General features: G+C 46.3%; 1 protein-coding gene across 1 annotated transcript in view; it reads left to right on the top strand.

Annotated features, from left to right (window-relative positions):
• LOC309564171 (C-type lectin domain family 2 member F-like) overlaps positions 1-20345 on the top strand; it is a gene marked incomplete at both ends in the record, with an annotated part of 71598 nt that overhangs the window by 15300 nt on the left and 35953 nt on the right. The window lies entirely within an intron of this gene.

Below are 20345 nucleotides of genomic sequence, written 5' to 3'. Positions count from 1 at the left end.
AACTCTTGCGCGGTGTGTGGTTTTTCCCCCAAACAGGCAAGTTTTAAAACTGCCTGCTGTCGTTTACCCCTGGCCGTGCTGAAGTTGGTGGTGAAGGTGTTACGCTGACCGGATGAGGAGGCGGTAGAGGATGAGGAAGCGGAGTAGGAGGAGTTAGGAACAGGAGGCAAACTGAAGCGCCCTGCAATCCTCGGTGGTGGAAGGACATGCGCCAAATTGCTATCCGCCTCAGGCCCATCCGCCACTGCATTTACCCAGTGTGCCGTTAGGGAGATATAACGCCCCTGACCGTGCTTACTGGTCCACGTATCGGTAGTTAGGTGGACCTTGGCACAGATGGCGTTGCACAGTGCACACCTGATTTTTTCCCCCACTTGGTTGTGCAGGGAAGGGATGGCTTGCCTGGAAAAGTAGTGGCGGCTGGGCACGACGTACTGTGGGACAGCCACCGACATAAGGCTTTTAAAACTGTGCGTCTCCACCAGACGGAATGACAGCATTTCAAAGGCCAAGAATTTTGAAATGCTGGCATTCAGGGCCAGGGATCGCGGGTGGGTAGGGGGGTACTTCCTCTTCCTCTCAAGTGTTTGGGAGATGGAAAGCTGAACGCTTCCACGGGACATTGTGGAGATGGTTGGTGACCCAGGTGGTGGTGTTGCTGACAGATCCTCTGTTTGCGGGGTGGCAGGTGCCGGTATCACTACAGATGTGGATGGAGAGGCCGAGACTGCAGCAGAAGAGGAAGCAGGAGGAGCCAGAGACCTTTCTTGGTTTTGAAGGTGTCTACTCCACTGCAGCTCATGCTTTGCACTTAGATACCTGATCATGCAGGTTGTGCTCAGGTTGAGAAGGTTTATGCCTCGCTTCAGGCTCTGATTGCACAGGGTGCAAACCACTCGTGGCCTGTCATCAGCACATTTTCTGAAGAACTTCCACGCTAGAGAACTCCTTTGAGCTGGCTTTGGTGCGCTCGTTACCTTGCTGCGTTGGGCAGTAGCAGGCGTAGTGTCTAGGGCATGGCCGCTCCGCTTCTGCACCCTGCTCCCTCTTCTGCTGTGCTGGTGGCTCTGTGCGACCACCGCCTCTTCCTCCAAACTACTCAGGTCACCTGCATGACCTTCATTCCATGTGGGGTTGAGGACCTCATCGTCCTCCACATCATCTTCCACCCAGTCTTCACCCCTGCCCTCCTTGTCGGTCTCCACAATTCTGAATGCCGCAGCAGTTGGCACCTGCGTTTCGTCATCATCGGAGACGTGCTGCGATGGTCCTTGCATGTACTCATCTTGAGAAATAAGTGGTTGGGCATCGCTGCACTCAATCTCTTCCACTTCTGGGGCAGGGCTAGGTGGATGGCCCTGGGAAACCCTGCTGACAGAGTCCTCAAAAAGAAGAAGAGACTGCTGTATGACTTGGGGCTCAGACTGCTTGCCTGATTTGCAAGGGGGTGAGGTGAAAGACGGTTGGACATTGGCTGCAGGTGCCAACTCTGACCTTTCTGCAGTAGACTGGGTGGGAGACAATGTGAAGGAACTGGAGGCACTGTCAGCAACCCAATCTACTATCGCCTGTACTTCTTCTGGCCTCATCACTTCTAGAGGCGCATTATGCCCTACCAAATACTGCTGCAGGTTCTGTCGCCTACTCACACTTGAGGAAGGTGTTTCACTTGTGCGTGTAGCTGGCACAGATCGACTACGTCCTCTCCTTGCAACAGGAGCTCTACCAGCAGCACCACGACCCAGGCCACGGCCCCTATTTGACGGTCTCCTCATATTTCTGTAATTTATGATCTTGCCCTAGAAAGGTGTTTATTGAATAGCGGAACAAAACAACAACAGTATCGGACGGGTGTATCTCACAGTCAGTTATGCAAACTATGCCGCAATTTAATTTTTTATACCCCAAAAGGGTGTATATTGAATAGCGGAATAGAAAAAATGATAAAAAACGGTGTATCTCACACGTACAAACACAGACTAGGCCCCGATTAAAATTTTTTGTACCCTAAAGGGAGGATGAGGAAGAGGAGTAGGAGGAGTTTGGAACAGGAGGCAAACTGAAGCGCCCTACAATCCTTGGCGGTGGAAGGAGACGCGCCAAACAAATTTAAAAGGTGTATCTCACACGTACCGATACAGACTATGCCGTAATTAAATTTTTTACACTCCAAAAGGGTGTATATTGAATAGCGGAATAGGAAAAATTTTATAATACGGTGTATCTCACACGTACAAACACAGACTAGGCCCCGATTACAATTTTTTGTACCCTAAAGGCAGGATGAGGAAGAGGAGTAGGAAGAGTTGGGAACAGGAGGCAAACTGAAGCGCCCTGCAATCCTCGGCGGTGGAAGGAGATGCGCCAAACAAATTTAAAAAGGTGTATCTCACATGTACCGATACAGACTATGCCGTAATTTAATTTTTTACACTCAAACAGGGTGTATATTGAATAGCGGAATAGGAAAATTTTTATAAAACGGTGTATCTCACACGTACAAACACAGACTAGGCCCCGATTACTATTTTTTGTACCCCAAAGGCAGGATGAGGAAGAGGAGTAGGAGGAGTTGGGAACAGGAGGCAAACTGAAGCGCCCTGCAATCCTCGGCGGTGGAAGGAGATGCGCCAAACAAATTTAAAAAGGTGTATCTCACATGTACCGATACAGACTATGCCGTAATTTAATTTTTTACACTCAAACAGGGTGTATATTGAATAGCGGAATAGGAAAATTTTTATAAAACGGTGTATCTCACACGTACAAACACAGACTAGGCCCCCATTACTATTTTTTGTACCCCAAAGGCAGGATGAGGAAGAGGAGTAGGAGGAGTTGGGAACAGGAGGCAAACTGAAGCGCCCTGCAATCCTCGGCGGTGGAAGGAGATGCGCCAAACAAATTTAAAAAGGTGTATCTCACATGTACTGATACAGACTATGCCGTAATTTAATTTTTTACACTGAAACAGGGTGTATATTGAACAGCGGAATAGGAAAAATTTTACAAAACGGTGGTGTATCTCACACGTACAAACCCAGACTAGGCCCCGATTACTATTTTTTGTAGCCCCAAAGGCAGGATGAGGAGTAGGAGGAGTTCGGAACAGGCAGGAGGCAGACTGAAGCACCCTGCAATCCTCGGCGGTATGATATGCGCCCCAAAAATTGGAAAGGTGTATCTCACACGTACCGACACAGACTATCCCGCAATTTAATTGTTTTCACTCCAAAGGTGTAGATTGAATAGCGGAATCGAAAATATGATATCAAAAGGTGTATGTATCTCACACGTACCGACACAGACTATCCCGCAATTTAATTGTTTTTACTCCAAAGGTGTAGATTGAATAGCAGAATAGAAAATATGATATCAAAAGGTGTATGTATCTCACACGTACAGAACCAGACTAGGCCCTGATTACTATTTTTTGTAGCCCCAAAGGCAGGATGAGGAGTAGGAGGAGTTCGGAACAGGCAGGAGGCAGACTGAAGCACCCTGCAATCCTCGGCGGTATGATATGCGCCCCAAAAATTGGAAAGGTGTATCTCACACGTACCGACACAGACTATCCCGCAATTTAATTGTTTTCACTCCAAAGGTGTAGATTGAATAGCGGAATCGAAAATATGATATCAAAAGGTGTATGTATCTCACACGTACCGACACAGACTATCCCGCAATTTAATTGTTTTTACTCCAAAGGTGTAGATTGAATAGCGGAATAGAAAATATGATATCAAAAGGTGTATGTATCTCACACGTACCGACACAGACTATCCCGCAATTTAATTGTTTTTACCCCAAAGGTGTAGATTAAATAGCGGAATAGAAAATATTATCAAAAGGTGTATGTATCTCACATGTACAGAACCAGACTAGGCCCCGATTACTATTTTCTTGTACCCCCAAAGGCAGGATGAGGAGTAGGAGGAGTTCGGAACAGGCAGGAGGCACACTGAAGCACCGTCAAATCCTTGGCAGTATGAGATGCGCCCCAAAAATTGGAAAGGTGTATCTCACACGTACTGACACAGACTATCCCGCAATTTAATTGTTTTTACTCCAAAGGTGTCGATTGAATAGCGGAATAGAAAATATGATATCAAAAGGTGTATGTATCTCACACGTAGAGACTCAGACTAGGCCCAAATTACTATTTTTTGTACCCCTAAAGGCAGGATGAGGAGTAGGAGGAGTTCAGAACAGGCAGGAGGCACACTGAAGCACCTTGCAATCCTCGGCAGTATGAGATGTGCCCCAATAATTGGAAAGGTGTATCTCACACGTACTGACACAGACTATCCCGCAATTTAATTGTTTTTACTCCAAAGGTGTAGATTGAATAGCGGAATAGAAAATATGATATCAAAAGGTGTATGTATCTCACACGTAGAGACCCAGACTAGGCCCAAATTACTATTTTTTGTACCCCCAAAGGCAGGATGAGGAGTAGGAGGAGTTCGGAACAGGCAGGAGGCACACTGAAGCACCCTCAAATCCTCGGCAGTATGAGATGCGCCCCAAAAATTGAAAAGGTGTATCTCCCACGTACCGATACAGACTATCCTGCAATTTAATTGTTTTTACCCAAAGGTGTAGATTGAATAGCGGAATAGAAAATATGATATCAAAAGGTGTATGTATCTCACACGTACAGACCCAGACTAGGCCCAAATTAATATTTTTTGTACCCCCAAAGGCAGGATGAGGAGTAGGAGGAGTTCGGAACAGGCAGGAGGCACACTGAAGCACCCTCAAATATGAGATGCAGTATGAGATGCGCCCCAAAAATTGGAAAGGTGTATCTCACACGTACCGATACAGACTATCCCGCAATTTAATTGTTTTTACCCAAAGGTGTAGATTGAATAGCGGAATAGAAAATATGATATAAAATTGGTGATTTATCAATAGCACATGTGAACAGCAGTGTCTTATATCAGTCAGCTCTGCTGCAGGCTATGGAGAGAAAAAAAAAAGAAAATTCCCCTTTTAAGTTTATAATTTTTAACTAGATAAGTACAGACTATGCCACAATTTAATTTTTTTAACCCAAGGGTGTATATTGAATAGTGGAATAGAAAAAAGTGTATAACTTTTGAAATCACTCAATAATAGCACATGTGAACACAGCAGTGTATTATCACAGTCAGCACAGCAGCACTGAAGGATAAAAGCTGCACACAACTGACTGATAAAAAATACTTTTTTCTCCCTCCTCCTCAGCGGGCAAAAAGATTGTGTTCACACCCCACACACAGCAAAATCGATGTGGACCACTGACACCTGCCTATCTCCAGACTCTCCCTAAAAGGATCGATAAGATCGGTCACTGCCGGCACTGCAAACCCCCCCCCACACAGCAAAATCGATTGTAGAACACTGACCCTAAATATCTCCAGACTATTCCTAAAATGCCCTAATATCTCGCCCTGCCTGCAGCACTCCGACCTGTCCCTCAATTCTTTTCGGACACAATATGATTTTTGCCTGTCTGTCCCTAATCAGCAGCCAGCACGTATGATGTGTGCTCTCTCCCTAATCTACAGCAGAATGACGCAGCGGCACTCCGTCTCGAACTTATAAAGACTTGGTCACATGCTTCAGATGGCCAATCACAGCTACTAATACATTTGTAGGCATGGCTGGGCACACCAGTTAAACGCTTGTTGATTGGCTGTTGAAAGCCCGCCATTAAAAGCGCGCCAATACATACAAACCCGGAAATAAAATGACCGAACACGGATTTTTACCCGAACATACAGTAAAGTTTTCGGGTCCGTATTCGGGTAACAAAAATCCAATTATTCGGTACGAACACGAATAATACAGTCCGTGTTCGCTCAACACTACTGATCAGAGATGCAGCCAAGAGGCCCATGATCACTCTGGATGAACTGCAGAGATCTACAGCTGAGGTGGGAGACTCTGTCCATAGGACAACAATCCGTCGTATACTGCACAAATCTGGCCTTTATGGAAGAGTTGCAAGAAGAAAGCCATTTCTTAAAGATATCCATAAAAAGTGTCATTTAAGGTTTGCCACAAGCCACCTGGGAGACATACCAAACATATGGAAGAAGGTGCTCTGGTCAGATGAAACCAAAATCGAACTTTTTGGTAACAATGCAAAACTTTATGTTTGGCATAAAAGCAACATAGCTCATCACCCTGAACACACCACCCCCACTGTCAAACATGGTGGTGGCAGCATCATGGTTTGGGCCTGCTTTTCTTCAGCAGGGACAGGGAAGATGGTTAAAATTGATGGGAAGATGGATGGAGCCAAATACAGGACCATTCTGGAAGAAAACCTGATGGAGTCTGCAAAAGACCTGAGACTGGGACAGAGATTTGTCTTCCAACAAGACAATGATCTAAAACATAAATCAAAATCTACAATGGAATGGTTCACAAATAAACATATCCAGGTGTTAGAATGGCCAAGTCAAAGTCCAGATCTGAATCCAATCGAGAATCTTTGGAAAGAACTGAAAACTGCTGTTCACAAACGCTCTCCATCCAACTTCACTGAGCTTGAGCCATTTTGCAAGGAGGAATGGGCAAAAATTTCAGTCTCTCGATGTGCAAAACTGATAGAGACATACACCAAGCAACTTAGAGCTGTAATCGCAGCAAAAGGTGGCGCTACAAAGTATTAACTTAAGGGGGCTGAATAATTTTGCACGCCCAATTTTTCAGTTTTTTATTTGTTAAAAAAGTTTGAAATATCCAATAAATTTTGTTCCACTTCATGATTGTGTCCCACTTGTTGTTGATTCTTCACAAAAAATTACAGTTTTATATCTTTATGTTTGAAGCCTGAAATGTGGCAAAAGGTTGAAAAGTTCAAGGGGGTCAAATACTTTCGCAAGGCACTGTATATAAAACAATGAAACACATATACTATATTACCTAAAGTATTTGGACGCCTGCCTTTTCATGCACATGAAATTTAATGACATCCCAGTCTTAGTCTGTAGGGTTCAATATTGAGTTGGCCCACCCTTTTCAGCTGTAACAGCTTCAAATCTTCCGGAAAGGCTGACCGCAAGGTTTAGGAGTGTCTATGGGAATCTTTGACCATTCTTCCAGAAGCGCTATTGTGAGGTCAGGCACTGATGTTGGAGAGAAGGCCTGGCATGTAATCTGCACTCTAATTCATCCCAAAGTGGTTCTATCGGGTTGAGGTCAGGACTCTGTGCAGGCCAATCAAGTTCCTCTACCCCAAACTCGGTCATCTATGCCTTTATGGACCTTGCTTTGTGCACTGGTCCAAATCATTTAGTAAAGGGGAATTATGGTGCGGGGTTGTTTTTCAGGGGTTGGGCTTGGCCCCTTAGTTCCAGTGAACTCTTAAGGTGTCAGCATACCAACACATTTTGGACAATTTAATGCTCCCAACTTTGTGGGAACAGTTTGGGAATCTCCCTTTCCTGTTCCAACATGACTGCGCACCAGTGCACAATGCAGGGTCCATAAAGACATAGATGACCGAGTTTGGGGTGGAGGAACTTGACTGATCTGCACAGAGTCCTGATCTCAACCCGATAGAACACATTTGGGATGAATTAGAGCACAGACTGTGAGCCAGGCCTTCTCTCCAACATCAGTAACTCACCTTACAAATGCACTTTTAGAGGAATGGTCAAACATTCCCATAGACACACCCCTAAACCTTGTGGACAGCCTTCCCAGAAGAGTTGAAGCTGTTATAGCTGCAAAGGGTGGGCCAACTCAATATTGATCCCTACGGACTAAGACTGGGATGCCAATAAAGTTCATGTGCGTGTAAAGGCAGGCGTCACAATACTTTTGGTAATATAGTGTATATTAAAAAGTTCAAGTGCTCAGATTAGTGCATTAGTGTAAAACAAAGTCCAAATCCTGTGTAAGTTGTACTTGAAAGGTGCTTTTCATACAGACCCTTCCCCTCTCCACTTAGGTGTAATGTCACCTTCAATATCTGACCCTAGCACAAAGGTCAGAATAAAACAACAGCCAGGTATGATGGCTCCACATCAGGCACCTCCTGCCTTCTAGATCTTAAACCAGACCAGATATACCATAAGCAGCCCAGAGTCAAGATTTAGAAGGTGGACAACTCAAGCTCAAATGGCTCATAAATCAAGCTCAGGGAAATAAAATAGAGAATATAGTACTCTCTGCCGGGTGTATTGGTAAAAACAGCTGGTTTCAGGGCCCTTCCCCCTGAGCCCAGGACCCTTCCCACTGATCCTTTTACTCCCATCACGGGCCCTTTATAATAAAGTCCTGCAGCAAGACCCTTTAACGTGTTCTTCAGCAGGACCCCTTCGTGCTGTCTTGGGTATAGTTTCCACTGTTTCTTCAAGCCAAACCCGAACACTAAGAGTGCACAGCAAATTATTTTTGTATGTAGTATACACTATACATATATGTTGTGATTAAATACAATTTCTAATCATAAGGGTTTAATCACAAGTGTCCCCCCTTACATCAGAGTCCACAGAGTTCCCCCTTACATCAAAGTCCACAGAGTTCCCCTTTTACATCTGAGTACACAGAGTACCCCTTACATTATTGTACTCAGAGGCAGGAGAGAGAAGGGAGGGAGGGGGAACATTTCAGTCACCATGGATGGTGAGCTCACTCACCCCAGGAAGGAAGGAGTCTCATGCAGACTGCATATCCTCCACAATGTAGCTGCCAGCTGATGGGCTTTCCCACCCACTCATCCCCTTTCTGAGCACAGCACTGCCGGGGCCACAGGCAAACACAGGAGGGGAGGGGCAGGAGGAGCAGATCCAGCTCTCTCACCTGCCCATAGGAGACAAAGGGAAGCTGTCAGTGCAGGGACTGACCACTGTAAGAGAGAGTGTAACAAACATTCTCTGCTTGAAACTGCAGCAATCAACCCTACAGTTGAGCCACAGTCCAGGCTCTTGGGCCCCCCCTACAGTGGCAGAATGCAAGGGCCCATATGCAAATGGGATCTTTTCAACCCTGGTAGCTCAGCAACTGAACACACACATATACTTTAATTTTTACAAGAGGTGAGACAGCCCTAGGTGGTATTGCCATTACTACTGTTTGATAGGGCATTTCACCTCTATACACTAAACAAGCCAATTTTTTCTAACAATTCATTAAATGATCATTTGTTGTTTGATATTTCCCTTTGTATTTTTGTAACATCTTATTTTCTTTTAATAGCTTTTCATTTTCTAAACATATTTATCTAATAGTTAGGGCTCAGTGGCGTCTCCAGCTTTTATATTTAGGGGGGGGCACATGGGGGGACGGGATCAAAAGTAGGGGGGCCAACTATAAAACGCAATTTTTATATATATATATATATATATATATATATATATATATATATATATATATATATATATATATATATATACATACATACTCTATCTATCTATCTATCTTAGAATGCACTCCAGAGGCCTTGTTACAAATTCACTTTGTTTTATTTGTTGAAAATACAATACACATGAGCGTCAACGTTTCAATCTGACTAGGGACTTTCATCTAGATGCTAAAAAGTCCTTAGGCGTACTTCCGAGAAGGAAGCTGAAGAGTACCTTTAACATGACCTATAAAAATAAACCTGAATTCCTGACAGTGGACATCAAAACACATAAACATGAAATATTACTGACAATGGACATCCATTGAATAATCATTAAATATTCAAGTTAAATGGTCAGGAATACTTCATGTTTATGCATTTGATGCCCATGGTCAAGAATATTTCAGGTTTATGTGTTTGATGGCCAATGTCAGGAATATGTCAGGTTTATGCGTTTGATTCCCAAAATGGAAATCAAACACAAACTTGAAATATTCCTGACAATGAGCATCAAACTCATAAACAAAGTACACCTCACAACGGGCATCAACATGAACGTGAAATATTGCTGGCAACGGCCGTCAAATGCATAAACATGAAATATTCCTGACAATGGATATTAAAAGCATAAACCTTAAATGACAATGTGGACTGACACACTGACAGCATTTTACAGCTGGACATAGCAAACTTACAGACATGTATTATACATGTTTGCCATGTTCAACTGTAAAGTTCTGTCAGCGGGTCAGTCCACATTGTCATTTTCAGGGGCGTGAGGATGGTACGAGAAAGGAAATGTGCAGTGGACTCACTGCTCCACTTATCTGGCACCTCTAAAACCGATGTCCCCGGGTCTGCTCCTTGCGTGCTGGCTGTGTCTGGCTCCTCTGCTGCGTGCTGCTGCCTCGCCTTACCGGTGACTTCACTGATGTTGTCCACACACTCATGGCCTTCAATAGCATAAAACATGAAACATTTGTGAAAAATTGGCCAAATAAAGACATAAACATGAAATATTCATGACAATGGGAATCAGTCACGAATATTTCATGTTTATATATTTGAAGGCCCAGAGCATGCAGACAGCATTAGCGGAGTCACCTGTAAGGTGAGGCAGCAGTACGCAGCAATGGAACCAGACACAGCGAGCCAGCACACAAGGAGCGCACTAGTGGAGCAGTTCAGCTCAGCTGTAAAATAAATTCGGTCAGCATGTCAGCCCACATTGTCATTTTCAGGGGTGTGAGGATGGTATGACATGCAAATGTGCAGTGGACTCAATGTGAGTCCATTGCACATTTGCATCTCATACCACCCTCACACCCCTGAAAATGACAATATGGGCTGACATGCTGACAGAATTTTACAGCATTGTTCAGCTGTAAAATGCTTTCAGCTCAGCATGTCAAGCACTGTCCACATTGATAATTGTTGGGTCAGGGTGTGAGGGTGGTATAATGCATGGGCAGTGAGTGGACTCACTGCTCCAGTGACTCACCTCCCACTGGCTGTGGCTGCCACCTCTATGATGCCACCAGGCCTGCGGCTGCTGCTCCTCGTGTCCTGGGCTGGTGGCTGGCTCGGCTCCTCAGAGTCCTCCACTTGGACCACTCTTCTGTATACTGGCGCTTGCTTGCTGAAGTTGCTGACTCACTGGCTGGGCTGGCATATGCTTTCTGCTGCCAGACGCCAGTGTCCCCGATCCCCGACAGACCGAGACTGCTGACAACACGTGATGCCAGTCACGCCACTCCCGCGCGGCGGCGCATGCTTTCGGCCAGGCTGGGGCGGGCTGGGGCTGGTGCTTGGTGCACACTGCGCAGATGCGCACCACGCACTCTCCCTATGCTGACGTCATGCCGGCGCCGCTCCGCTGTGCACGCCCCCTCCGCCCACCCGCCGGGACGGGTCGGGACATTGCTAGGTGGGAAAAAGACCAGGGGCTTCAGCCCGAAGGTAAATTTGATAACCCCTCACACATTTTAAAGTCCAGCCCAAGCTCCTCCCACATTTAAAAAGTACCGCACATACTCCACCCAATGCCCCTCCTCAGTCAAGGGTCAGACATGGGGTGCTATGGAGCATGGTACAGGGGGTCAGGAGGAGAGAAGAGGTGAACAGGGGGTCAGGAGGAGAGAAGAGGAGAACAGGGAGTCAGGAGGAGAGAAGAGGAGAACAGGCATTCTTCTCACTGACCTCCAATGTAAGGAGACATTCTTCTCACTGACCACCAATGTAAGAAACGTTCTTCTCACTGACCACCAATGTAAGAAACGTTCTTCCCACTGACCACCAATGTAAGGAACGTTCTTCTCACTGACCTCCAATGTAAGGAACGTTCTTCTCACTGACCTCCAATGTAAGGAACGTTCTTTTCACTGACCTCCAATGTAAGGAACGTTCTTCTCACTGACCTCCAATGTAAGGAACGTTCTTCTCACTGACCTCCAATGTAAGGAGACATTCTTCTCACTGACCTCCAATGTAAGGAACGTTCTTTTCACTGACCTCCGATGTAAGAAACGTTCTTCCCACTGACCTCCAATGTAAGAAACGTTCTTCCCACTGACCACCAATGTAAGGAGCATTCTTCCCACTGACCACCAATGTAAGGAGCATTCTTCCCACTGACCACCAATGTAAGGGACATTTTTCTCACTGACCTCCAATGTAAGGAGACATTCTTCTCACTGACCTCCAATGTAAGGAGACATTCTTCTCACTGACCACCAATGTAAGGAACGCTCTTCCCACTGACCACCAATGTAAGAAGCATTCTTCCCACTGACCACCAATGTAAGGAGACATTCTTCTCACTGACCTCCAATGTAAGGAGACATTCTTCTCACTGACCACCAATGTTAGGAACATTCTTCTCACTGACCTCCAATGTAAGGAGACATTCTTCTCACTGACCACCAATGTTAGGAACGTTCTTCCCACTGACCACCAATGTAAGGAGACATTCTTCTCACTGACCACCAATGTTAGGAACGTTCTTCCCAATTTTTGTTTATTAAAAGTCTTGCAATCAATAATCATAAAATCAATATACATAAATAAATATATACATATTTACATGAAAAGGGGAAAAAAAATACATAGCAAATTCTGCTCTCAAATAAAGACTGCCTTTACAGCAAAAACAAAACTCACATCATGAAACACATCATTACCGGGAAAAATAATCTTAATTAGACTCACACCACCACACCAGACATCAAACCTGCGAGGTCAAGAAACAAAAACCACTCCCATTATGCATGCAGCCCTTCTTCAAAAATGAAGATATTAACTAACAAAAGCTAAGGGTGTGAAAGAAATAGCATAGGAAAAAAGCTTTTCACCCAGAGATGGACAGTTCACCAAAAGCAGGTCTGATATTCCTCCACGCCCTTATCCAGACCGCTCGAGGCTCCCTGCCCTTCTCAAGACCCCGAATCTTCCCAACCTCACCCAGAATATCGTACACCACCACCTCGACAGGGAGGACTTTCTTCCGCAGGGTAATCTGGCACCGTGCATTCCACGTGAAGTAACGGACAACTATACTAACTAGAAAAAGTGTATCCAAATCAAAATCCCAGCGAGTCGGGAATGCCCCATACACCCACTCCGCATAACTCATGCGATAGAGAAAGGGGATGCCTAGAGCCCTCCCCACCCTTTTATACACCTCTATGTTAAAGGGACACTGGAGCAAAAAGTGGTCCATAGACTCCACTTTACCAACACACTCCGCTCTAGGACAATCCCGATCATCCACAGGGCGATGCTTCAGGTTCCCTCTCACATAGAGCCTTCCATGGAAAGCGAGCCAGGCTTGATCCCTAAACTTCAAAGGGATTCTTCCTAAGTTAATTAAACGCAACCCCTCCCTCATTACGGGGCCTGGGCAATCCCTTAAGGTCAGCGACACACTGAAAGCAGAGCCCAAAATCCTCTTCTCCAGAAGCTTTCTGGGGAGGGACTTGATATCCCCCACTGTCACCTGCCACTGCCTAAGTATTTTCAGACACGGGGCAACATAAGCCGGAAGCTTGCCATGTCGGACTCTCAGACTTTTCACTGGCCCGCCATCTTCCCAGCATCGCAGAAAAGGCCTAAACCAAGATTGAAAAATACCCACCCATCCCGGCGGGGTCTCTGCTAACATATTACCAAGATTATACTTTAAAAAAAGCAGAGAAAAGAAAACTATAGGGTTGACCATTCCTAGACCACCTTCCCGCCTGGACAGGTAAGTTACATTGCGTTTAATCAGGTTCAGCCTATTTCCCCATAACAGTTGGAAAAAGCAGCTGTACACCCTTGCATAGAGAGATTCCGGCAAGATACAGACAAAGCTGACATATAAAAAGATTGGGATCAGGTAAGTTTTAATCAAGTCAACCCTTTCCCTCAAGGAAAGTTTCCATTTCTTCCAGCTTGCCACCTTGGCATTGGCATTCAACAACCTGCTTTCCCAATTTCGATGACCATAGTCACCAGGACCAAATTTGATGCCCAACACTTTAATTTCCTGCTGGGGCTCTGGGAAGGCATCCGGAAGTTCGAAGCTTTCACCCTCCTCACCCATCCAGAAAACTTCACTCTTTTCATGATTGATTTTAGAGCCAGAAGCCTCAGTGTACTGCTCTATCACAGAGACCACCTCCTGCGCCTCCTCCATCCCAGAGATAATAACAGACACATCATCGGCATAGGCCACGACCTTCAAAGGCGGCACACCAGCAATGCCCAAAGGCACCCCACACAACGATCCACTCTCTAACCTTCTTATGAAGGGGTCAATTGCGAATACATATAGCAGGGGGCTCAAAGGACACCCCTGGCGCACCCCAGAGCCAACCTCAAAAGGCCGTCCAACCCAACCATTAACAAGTGGGAAGCTCTCAGCCCCTTTATATAATGTTTTCAGCCAATCAATAAACCTCCCCTGCAGGCCGTATCTACCAAGTAGCAAATACAGGTACTCATGATTGACTCGATCAAAAGCCTTCGCCTGATCCAATGCCAGCAAGTACTTTCTCCATCCAGCAGCCCTGCATCGCTCCAAAGCCTCCCGGACAGCTAAAATTGCTGAAAAGGTACTTCTGCCCTGGACCGAGCAGTGCTGATGATTGGACAACAAATCGCCTGCTACTGACGACAAGCGCCAAAAAAGAATCTTCGCCAAGATCTTTCTATCAACATTGAGAAGACTGATGGGGCGCCAGTTCTCAATTATTGAGGGGTCTTTACCTTTTGACAGAAGAATCACAGCGGATTGCCTCATGGAGGGAGGGAGAGAACCCTCATCTAAACAGCTGTTATAAACCTCCGCTAAAAAGGGAGCCAGAATGGACTTAAAACACTTGTAAAATTCAGCTGTCAACCCATCTGGCCCAGGCGACTTTTTGGTAGCCAGCTTCTCTATAGCACAAACTACCTCATCCGCTGAAATTGGTTCTGTCAAATCCATCAAAGGCAATGTATCATTTCCCAATCCTGGAGTAGAATCCAGAAAGCTTTCCATCCTGTCCCGACTAAGGTCCTTTCTTCCCAGAAGGTCTGCGTAATATGACCTGAAGATCTCCAGGATCCCTGATCTGGACTTCACCAGGGAACCCGTACTATCCCTCAGACCTATGACCGTCTTAACTGCTATGCCTTGCTTACAGTTCTGGTAAGGATCAGGCGAGTGATATTTCCCATAATCTCTCTCCAGAACCAAGGAGGCATGCCGGTCGTATTGACACTTCCTAAGAAGAAGCTTTACCTCCGAGATCTCCCCTGGATCTCCTCCATACGAGACAAGACGATCAAGCTTCCTCCGCAAATGCTGGTAGGCAATATACATACCAAGCTGCTTCTTCTTACTTATGGCCTTGAAAAGTCCAATCGCCCTTTGTTTCACAAGCTCCCACCACTCTGACTTACTGCTGCAAAAGTCCAGAATAGAAACCTGTGCCTGAAAAAAATCCTCAAAGGATTGTCTTACCTCTACATCTTCCAGGAGAGCCGAATTCAGTTTCCAGGTACCCCTTCCCCTGGGTGGAGTGTCCGAGGCATTCAGAGTCACAGACAGCATACAGTGGTCAGAGAACTCCACCGCCCTCAACTCAGGAGCCGAGAAAGCAGAGTTCTCCTTTAAAAAAAACCTATCTATCCTACTCTGACTATTCCCTCTCTGAAACGTGAATCCCGTGCTGCCAGGGCAGTGCTTAATGTGCACATCTACCAGGCCTGCTTGTCTAACCATATCTCTAAGAAAAACGCTATCATAACCCAGCCTGTCTATGGAGACCCTCCTGTCTTCAGGCCTAATTATGGTGTTAAAGTCACCTCCAAAGACAACCTGCTGGGATGTAAAAAGGAAGGGCTTGATCTTTGTGAAGAGGCATTTCCTGTCCCATTTTGACTGCGGTCCATAGATATTGATCAGGCGCAGGTCCTGCCCCCTAACAGAGACGTCTAAGACCATGCATCTCCCCATTTCTACCTCAATTATCCGCCGGCACGTTACCATATCGGTTTTAAAAAGAACCGCAACTCCGCTGCAAGGCTCAGCCGCAAGAGACCAAAAGGAGGGACCGCATCTCCACTCCCTTTTTGCTAGATGGACATCGGCCAAAGTATTGAGCCAGGTCTCTTGCAAAAATAAAATCTCAGCATCAAACTCACTGAGCAAAAATAAGGCAATATCACGAGCTCTTGCAGATTTCACGCTGGCGACATTAATGGTCGCCACCTTTATCAGAGCGGGCACTGCCATCAGGATGATTGGGGTAGTCGTTTCTTAACCTCCACCACACTCTCATCACCCGAAACAGCTCTCTTTACACTATGTGACTCCCCCTCATCCATAGATGATAAAGTAGATAAATCGGATACTAACTCCTCCCCTGATAAAACCGAAAATGTGTTGCCAAGAGGAACCCCTCCTGGCTCTAACTGTAAGGAAGAAGTGACCGCTTTACTGGTCTTCCTCTTCTTCTTTTTCTTCCTCTTTGTCCTCTCCCACCCCTCATCATCCGAATCCTCCACAACAGAGGGTGAGACATGGGACATGGACACCCCTCCCTCAACCCCATCGACCCCACCACCATCCAGCACCCCTGCACCCTCTTGGCCGCGTTTGCGGTGTCGAGAGACAGGGACTGGAGGTGGAGTAGGCCGAGGGGGAAGATCCACTATACCCGCCCCCCCAGCAGCTTCCGCTAGTCTGGAGGATCTACGCACAGTAGATGTAGGAACAACAGGAGGGACAGACTCAGGGACCACATCACTAGGGGAAACAGAATCTGACACAACAGACACAGACTCAGGGACCACATCACTAGGGGAAACAGAATCTGACACAACAGACACAGGAGGGGCAACAACAATTTCCTCTCTAACTTCAGCTGCTTCATCTTCTTTATCAAGCCTCTGCAGCTCAGTCTCCAATCCTGGCAAGTTATGCAGTGCCTCTGGGCACTGGCTATATGGATGACCCAGCTGCTGGCACAAATTGCACCGAATCTGGGTGCATTCTCTGGCCAAATGGCCTAAATCCTGGCACAGTGAGCACTTCTTGTGGGTGCAGGACGATGCAAAGTGGCCTTTATCACCACATTTATTACATACCTTAGGCTGACCTTGGTAGAAAATGGTCAGCCTATCCCTACCCAGAAAGGCTGAGCAGGGAAGGTGCTGAACTACATCGCCCAGCACCCCCAATTTTAGCGACACTGTCCAGGCCCCTGTCCATATCCCATGCTCATCAAGGACCTTCCGCAGTGGAGTGAGGACCTCGCCATATCGGCGTAGCCATACTAATAAATCAGCCTCTGGTATGGATTCGTTACGCACCAAAATGGTCACTGATTTTATCAGAGGCTGCCTTGAAATCACTTTTGGCACCAAACCACTCCACTGCTGAAGGCCCTTGCACCTCCTAAATCTCTCCCAGAAGAGATCCAAACTTTCAGGTTTTACAAACGACAAATCGAATTCATAACTCCCCACCGGGCAAATTAAAGCAAAAATATCACAAGCTTTAAACCCCATTTCCAAAATCAACTCAGCCACCCTCCCCCTTACAGGTGGAGTTCCATCCCCCACCCACCTCAACTGTACCACATTCCTCCTCCTATACCCACCAAACCTCCCTGAATTTTGACTAATAACAGAATTCCCACCACCCACCCTGGTGTGACTCCCCAAAGCTGAAGCATAGCTTCCAACATTCCTCCCAGCAGAAAATCCATCAGTTTTTTTTAAATTATCTGACACACACTTAGCAGATAACGATTGCACAGATTCGGGATTGATCTGTGCAATCGAATCTTTCCTCTGCTGAGCAGGAGGAGAAATGTCATTTTTATTTTTCCCAGCATTACTAACCCCTTCACCACCACCCACCACATTCATTGCTTTAACATTGTCATTTTTTATACTTGCTGGGATACTTATTATTGCTGTTGTCTTCACAGCAGAATCCATAGTTGCTGCTGCATTGGTAAGAACTCCAGCTGTCATCTTCTCTTCCACTAGGACAGGGTTTTCAGCTGTGGAAATAGCATTCTGTTTTAACACAGCAGCAGGTAAAGCATTGCAGGATATTTCCATTGCTACTTCCATTCCACTTCCAGAACTATGTTGATCCCCTCCCCCATCAGCAATCAGCACTGGAAGACTGGGAGGCTCAGGTGAACATGAAGCAGGCTCTTTGGAGCTGGCAACCATTTTGCTTGCCGTGGGACTACTGGTCTCAGCCAGACCAGCAAAATCCATGCCTGGGGTGTTTAATGCAGGTCCATCCACATTCGTCTGATGGTCCGGGGCTTGCATGTCTGTCGGTTTCTCCACAGCGGTAACTCCAATAGGTAGCTGTATGCAGAGCTCTTTCTCACCTGGGACACCATCCACTACAGCAGATGGGGCAGACATGTTGGATGGCAGCATGGTGTACTGGGATTTCTCCACCATTACTGGCTTTGCTGACTTGAATCTCCTCTGCCCATCCTCAGGGATTTCTGATGGATCATCAGAAAATACAAACCTGTCTGCTTTCAGGGGTGACTCCATCTGCTGGATGAATGTCAGGGATCCATGTCCACTCTCAACCCCCTGGCTGGTTGCCGCTGGTGATTCCCAGTTCTGGCATGGGGGGAGAGGTGCAGAGGCAGATGGAGCCTGGTCATCCATTAACTGAGGCTGCTGATCCACAGAGCTTGCTGATGCTTGGCTGGTAAATCGCCTCTCATTGTCAAATTTTTCTTTAAATGCTCCACTTCTGTCTTTCAGCCTTTCCAATAATAAAGTTTGTTCCTTTACCTTTTCTTCCAATTCCTGTAACTCAGGCTTCATGGCTGTGCGATTTTTACTCCAGGCCTGGAAATACTTGGTTTTGAAGGATTTGTGTTCAGCCTTCAAAACTTTAAGTTTTTCTTCCGCTCTCCCAATCGCCCTAAAACGATTGATAATCTTCTGGCTGAAGACATCCGCATTCTCGCCAGGGCCTGGACCCACAGACAGGTCCTCCACCTCCTCCTCACTAGGCCCCGTGTCATCAGGGGGATCCCTCCCAGGGCCTCCCCCAGGATCAGGCATTGTTCCTGGGCCAAGCTAGCAAGCAAGGCCCAGGCTTGAAAAGGGCTGGTTCTCACAGAGAGCTCCTTGGGTGTGTCCTCCTCCTTCTTCCCACTGACCACCAATGTAAGGAGACATTCTTCTCACTGACCACCAATGTAAGGGACATTCTTCTCACTGACCACCAATGTAAGGAGACATTCTTCTCACTGACCACCAATGTTAGGAACGTTCTTCTCACTGACCACCAATGTAAGGAACATTCTTCCCACTGACCTCCAATGTAAGGAACATTCTTCCCACTGATCACCAATGTAAGGAACATTCTTCTCACTGACCACCAATGTAAGGAGTCATTCTTCCCACTGATCACCAATGTAAGGAGCATTCTTCCCACTTATCACCAATGTAAGGAACATTCTTCTCACTGACCACCAATGTAAGGAGCAATCTTCCCGCCAAAGTGTACAGATGTCAATATGGGAAAAGCACTCAGTGTACAGATATAAGTGTTATATATGTTATATATAGGGAATAGCACTCACTAAGTGCTATTCCCTATGTATAACACTGATCTCTGTAAATTGAGTGCTAGTACCTATAACACTGACATCTGTACTACAATGAGTACTATTCCTTATATAACATTGATATGTGTACACTGAGTGGCACTCAGTATACCGATATCAGTGTGCACTCAGTGTACTAGGGAATATTAGCACCTGGTAGATGTGCACTGGGGAAGAAGAAACACTCATTCAGCCTGGCTGGTAATTATAGACACAAACTAAACTGCTGTAATTACAGTAAACTGTGTGAGCAGGGCAGGCATCAGAAATTGAGGCCCCTTAAACAGCTTTAGGCCTGCCCCCCCCCGGGCCTGACCACCACATTCCCCAGGGCCCGCCAACTGGCCATTCCCTTAAATCTGCCCACTTGTCAGAGGTGTACACAACATTTGTAGTTTGGGGGGCGATAAAACGCCATATCTGATCCCTATTCCCCCCCCCCCCCCGCGCAGCAGGAATTATACACACAGTCACACAGGTGTAGCACCTGCCAAGTGTGACCCATTCAAGTGAATGGGGCCACTCTGCAAACGCCCTGCAACTGTGTGCAATGCATGCCCATGTGGAATCCCAGGGGTTAAAGCAGGTGGTAAAGAGGTGATAAAACACCTCCTTTACCCCCTTGGTCGCTGTGCTGCACAAGGTTGCAGAGCACTTGCTCCTCACTTGAATGGGTCACACTTGGCAGGTGTGACAGGGTGAATAATTCCTGATGAGGTATGTGTACACCCCTAGACACTGCAGTTAAAGGGGGTGTGGTTGGGTGGTGGTAAAAACAGGGCTCAACTATGGCATTTTTACTGCCCCCCGATGTATCTACAGTATATACACAGACAGGAGAGAGAGAGAGAGACCCAGTACCAGGA

The sequence above is a fragment of the Pelophylax lessonae genome (assembly GCF_965119305.1).
Source record: "Pelophylax lessonae genome assembly, chromosome: 9".
NCBI lineage: Eukaryota > Metazoa > Chordata > Amphibia > Anura > Ranidae > Pelophylax > Pelophylax lessonae.
This window is presented reverse-complemented; position numbering and strand designations above follow the sequence as displayed.